This window comes from Bison bison, unplaced genomic scaffold, assembly GCF_000754665.1.
Source record: "Bison bison bison isolate TAMUID 2011002044 unplaced genomic scaffold, Bison_UMD1.0 scf7180017864057, whole genome shotgun sequence".
Classification (NCBI taxonomy): domain Eukaryota; kingdom Metazoa; phylum Chordata; class Mammalia; order Artiodactyla; family Bovidae; genus Bison; species Bison bison.
Genome location: NW_011494629.1, coordinates 6,765,404 through 6,771,783, shown reverse-complemented (window position 1 = coordinate 6,771,783; position 6,380 = coordinate 6,765,404).

Genomic DNA, 6,380 nt, shown 5'->3' with positions numbered 1-6,380 from the left:
ACTCTGATGCTGGGAGGGATTGAGGGCAGGAGGAGAAGGGGACAACAGAGGATGAGATGGCTGGATGGCATCACTGATTCGATGGACGTGAGTCTGAGTGAACTCCGGGAGTTGGTGATGGACAGGGAGGCCTGGCGTGCTGCGATTCATGGGGTCGCAAAGAGTCGGACATGACTGAGCGACTGAACTGAACTGAACTGAACAAAAAGCAAAAGCGCATTTCCATCTGATTAAAATCAAAGCTGTTTGCAAGGGGCCAAGTGGTTTACATGTTTGTTTAATTCTAAGTCGTTTAAACATTATACTGTTGACTGGCAGAGAATTTGGAGGAGAAGTGGAAGAACAAAGTATACTTTTCTAGATACCAAATCAGGTCTGGAAATCACTGAGATTTTCCATATTTAAATTGGCATTTTTTTCAGGGTCTTCAAACATGCCGGCCATGTGGCCTATGTAATGAAGACACATTCTCCAGATTTTCTTGGCTTTTTTTTTTTTTTTTTTTTTATTTTGGGAGTTGTACAATACTGTGATTCATGGGGTTGCAAAGAGTCGGACATGACTGAGCGACTGAACTGAACTGAACTGAACAATACTAGATCTCATTACAGATCTGGAATGAAATAGAAATGAGTGAATTTTCTGAATGTATATTTGTTGATGTAACTTTCAGGAACTCAGTTATGGACCAGGTGATGATGATGGCGACGATGACAATAACAATGAAGATAAAGATGATGACAGCATCAGTTATATAGCACCTAGATAGGTACTGTGATATGTATATTACACGAATCATCTCACAATATCTTCATGATACCTCTTTACAGTAGGTGCTCTTATTATCCTCATTTTACAGATGAGGAAACAATCACAGAGTTTCACAAGAATTTGCCCAAGAGCACATGGCTAGTAAGTTACTGAGCTGTGGTCTGAACCCTGCTCCTGTCCTTAACTACTACACTATTCTGCATCCTCCATAATGATTAGAAATAAAAACTTTGAACTGTATGGCAACATCCATTTGTAGAACTGAACATAATAATATTCATTAATAAGCATATGGCTAATGTAAATGAAAACTTATTTACACAAAAGCATTCCAAGGAGAGAAGCACACAGCAAGTGAGCCCATATAAACATATTTAGCATAATTAGTCATGCTGCTGCTGCTGCTGCTAAGTCGCTTCAGTTGTGTCCGACTCTGTGCGACCCCATAGACGGCAGCCCACCAGGCTCCCCCGTCCCTGGGATTCTCCAGGCAAGAACACTGGAGTGGGTTGCCATTTCCTTCTCCAATGCATGAAAGCGAAAAGTGAAAGTGAAGTCGCTCAGTCGTGTCCGACTCTTAGCGACCCCATGGACTGCAGCCTACCAGGCTCCTCTGCCAAGGGATTTTCCAGGCAAGAGTACTGGAGTGGGGTGCCATTGCCTTCTCCGAATTAGTCATGAGAGAAGTGCATCTCCAAACCACAATGAGATATCACTAAATATCTATTAAATTGGCTAAAAAAATGTTTAAACCTGACTATACCAAGTTCTGAAAAAGATGTTGAGCAACCACCTAAAATCATACATTGCTGATGAAAATAAAAATCATACAGCCTTTTTGAAAAAGGCAGCTTGGCCTTTTTTATGAAGTGAAATAGTTGCTTATCATATGACCCAGCAATTCCATTACTGGGTAGGTCCATACAAACGCCAGTAGGCAAATATTTATAGCAGCCATATATGTCATCACCAGAAGCTGGAAATAATCCAAACATTCATCAGCTGTTGAATGGATAAACAAATATTCACACGATGGAATGCTCCTCAGTCATAAACAGAAAAACCACTAATACACACAAGAGTGTGGATGAATCTCATGTGCATCATTCTCAGTGAAAGAGGGCTGCTCAAAAGGCTACAGACTTCAAGACTCCACTCCTGTGGTATGCTCTCAAAAGCGAAACTACAGGGAGAGAGGTCCGTGGTTGCCAGAGACTGTGCGTGCGTGCTGCACATGCTAAGTCGCTTCAGTTTTGTCCGACTCTTTGCGACCTCATGGACTGTAGCCTGCCAGGCTCCTCTGTCCATGGGATTCTCCAGGCAAGAATATTGGAGTGGGTTTCCATGCCCTCCTCCAGGGGATCTTCCAAACCCGGGAGTCGAACCCACATCTCTTAAGTCTCCTGCATTGGCAGACAGGTTCTTTACCACTAGTGCCACCTGGGAAGCCAGAGACTGGGAGTGAAGGAAAAGACACAGTGAACTTTTTATCGTGATGAAAATGTCTATAACTTGATTGTGGTTTAATTAACCATATACTAATTATATTATAATTAGTTATGTCCAACTCTTTGCTACCCCATGGATTGTAGCCTACCAGGCTCCTCTGTCCATGGGATTTTCCAGGCAAGAATGCTGGAGTGAGTTGCTATTTCCTTCTCCAGGGATCTTCCCAACCCAGGGATTGAACCCAGGTCTCCTGCATTGCAGGCAGATGCTTTAACCTCTGCGCCACCAGGGAAGCCCTGGTTATTATAATATAACCTCATGCTAATTATATAATAAGATAATATAACATTATAGTAATTATGTAATATAGTCCAACCATATGTTAATAATGTCTCAACAAATCTGATGTGAAAAGAAAAGGGAAGGAAAGATAGAAGAAAGGAACTAATGAGCAAATGAATGAATGAATGAACAAAGGGAGGAAGAATGAACATGAGAATCAGTAATCAGGGTAGTGAAGTGGTTAAGAGCAGGATCCCAGGTATAGACTTCCTGGGTTCAACCACTGTAGGACTTGAGGTACAGTATTGAACCTCCTTATATCTAAACCTCCTCTTCTGTAAAATGGGGTAATAATATTTTTTACTTCTGTGAATTCCCTGGCAAGCCAGTGGCTAGGACTCCACACTTCCATTGCAGGGGGCCCAGTTTTGATCCCTCATCAGGGAAGTAAGATCCCACAAGCTGTGTGCTGTGCTTAGTCGCTCAATCATGTCCGACTCTTTGAGACCCCATGGACTGTAGCCCACCAGGCTCCTCTGTCCATGATGATTCTCCAGGCAAGAATACTGGAGTGGGTTGCCATGCCCTCCTCCAGGGGATCTTCCTGCAAGCTCTGAGGCACAGCCAGTGATAATAATAATATTCACTTCCAAGTATTGTTATTATGATTAAATTAGTTAATATTTCTTAGCACTCAGAGCAATATTTGGCATATAATACATTCTCAATAAATATTCTCACCATAAGTGATCATATTACAGACTGTAATGCAACATAATCAACAAATTAGGTCTGCTGTTAAATATGCAGAATCAGAATTTGTTAAGACTTCTACACTGATGGGATTTACTAACCCAAGCTGGTATTGGGCATCCAGGTCACATCCCTTTCTACTTCCTGATTCTGACTATACAGCTAATTCTTAGTTGATTTTCATTACCTGAAACCAAACCAACTCTAAACTACCATTTCTGCTAAGCACCAGTTTTGTCTAATTAGAACCCAAAACTGAAGCTCCAGTTTCCACGTATTCCCACGCACAGCATTCACTGTGAGTCCTTTCAGCCCCCAAGCTTAGTCTCTTCTCCACAACCCTGCCACACCCCTCCCACCACACTCAGGCAGGAAGACTTCAGAGCAGCTTCAAGGGGTTTGGAGTTGCACCCATGCACCACCCCCCAAGGGACCAGTGTCTCTTGAAGTGACCAGAGTGAGGTATGAAAGGGGGAGCCAGCAGGGGATGCTATACGCTTCTGTGTCTAATGAGATCCACCTTCAAGAGGCCAAACAAATGGCACTGCAGAGCAGTTAGTCCAGAGGGAGAAGGGTGAGGTTCGCACACTGGCTCCTTCATCCCACTGCCAAAAGTTCTGCTCCTTGGGGTGTTAACTCCCCTCACCTCACAACTGTGCACAGGTGTACACTGAGCAAGAGTCTCCCTGTCCCCTACCCTGTCCTGGGCTGAAGGCAAGAGACATGCAGCACAAATAAGAGGGAATGCCTGTGCAAAGTCACTGGCAGCTCACTCAGGGCTAGTTGCCATGGCAATAACTGGAAAAACAGGTCAGGCCGACAGGCTATGAATTGTGCATAAGTGGTATCTGAGTTTCTACAACCCAGGAGTTCTACTACCTGGTATATCTTGGAAAACAAAAGTCACACAAACTGAACTGCAGCTAAAATGTAATAGCAAAGAAGGAGGAGGAGGAGACTATCTAAACTACTAAATGTCCATCAATATGAAAATGAGTTATGCATGCGTAGCATAATCAGAAAATGAAACATTATACAACATTGACAATGAATGTATTAGAGGTGCAGTTGTCAACATGTGAACTCTTACCAGTGAAGAATTAGAATTACTGAAGGATTAGCAGGGTGACTGGATATAAGATTAGGATGCAAAAATAAATTTCATTTCTCTATAATAGCTCCAAATGATTACAAATAATTTTTCCCAAAGATATCACTGATAATAGTCACAAAATTATAAAGGAAAAGTAATTCTCATGTTTCCTCACTTTTTGTACCTTCTGACTGCCACTAATTACTACCTTAAAAGAAAGATGACCAATCAAGAAATAAACACATAAGTTCATATGACACAATAATGCCAGAATTAAAATATACATAATTGAGAAAAATCACTAGATAAATGAGAGAGAAAAAGATGTAGCATAAGTTAAAACCAAAAATGTTTATTCTTCATGACAGTGGTTCTCAGAATATGGTCCCCAACAAAAGCATCAGCATCACCTGGGAAACTTGCTGGAAATGCAGAATCTTGACCCCTTCCCAGACCTGCCAAATCAGAAACCCTGGGGGTATCTTAGGAAACCTCAACTTGTTTCTGACAAATGAGAAAATTATGGTAAAATTGCTTTCTAATGAGGACACAGTAAATACTGTTTAAATTTATCAATCAAGAAAGAGGGATAAATATATTAAATCTATTTACAACAGCAACTACCTGTCAGCAGACACTGTCATCTCGGAAAGTGGTGCTGAATTTTTGAAGAGGGTAAGGAGTGAGCAGAGAGAGAGAGAGTTTCCATTTCATGTCATTCTGAACTGTGTGCGTGTGTTTTTAAAGATATACATCAAAACAAATTAATTAGGAGTTATTTTTTCCTCTTTATCTTTAGGGAGAGCTCATCACCAACTCAATGGACATGAATTTGAATAAACTCTGGGAGTTGATGATGGACAGGGAGGCCTGGCGTGCTGCACTCCATGGGGTCGCAAAGAGTCGGACACGACTGAGTGACTGAACTGAACTAATTTCTTATAGACATTCTATAACTCAGGTCATAAGCAGTTAGAGAATTTGCAAGTTTACAAAAATCATATTTGCAAAAAGGCTGTGGTGACTCTTTATATTACACATGAATACTAAATTAAAACTTGCTTCAAGACTCAATTCCTGTTTTTTCAACTTTTATCAAGAATTGCTGCCCAACAGAAGGAAGCATCAGATGAATTTTTCTTACACTGGATTCTTAATAGATAAAGCAAAATATCAATTGCTTGAATAGGAAGTATCAATCAACCTTTCAGTGTGCAGGTTGAGTCAGAGGGAAAAATTACTGGGAGATTCTAGAAATGTGAGGTCTTTCATCTCCACAAAAGAAAGCACCTGGTTCAATGCCATTGATTGTCACAAGAGGCAATCATTACTCCCCAGCTCTTCTTCTTCTTGCATGTGTGCTCAGTCGTATCCAACTCTTTGCAACTCCATTGACTGTAGCCCACAAGGCTCCTCTGTCCATGGAATTTTGTAGGCAAGAGTACTAGAGCAGGTTGCCATTTTCTTCTCCAGGGGATCTTCACCACGCAGGGATCCAACCCCCATCTCTTGTATCTCCTGCATTGGCGGGCGGATTCTTTACCACTGGTGCTGCCTGGAAAGCTGCCATTTGGTAGTCCCCAAAGGTCACCCCTGCTGATATGCACATACCATTTCACTGAGGTGAATTTTTTTTTCTCCCCCTTTGAATCTGGGTTGCCCTCTTGCTCTGACTGATTAAAATATGTCAGAAGTGAAAAGACAGCTTTCAGAATGGGAGAAAATAATAGCAAATGAAGCAACTGACAAACAACTAATCTCAAAAATATACAAGCAACTCCTACAGCTCAATTCCAGAAAAATAAATGACCCAATCAAAAAATGGGCCTAAGAACTAAATAGACATTTCTCCAAAGAAGACATACAGATGGCTAACAAACACATGAAAGGATGCTCAACATCACTTATTATCAGAGAAATGCAAATCAAAACCACTATGAGGCACCATTTCACGCCAGTCAGAATGGCTGCTACCCAAAAGTCTACAAGCAATAAATGCTGGAGAGGGTGTGGAGAAAAGGGAACTCTCTTA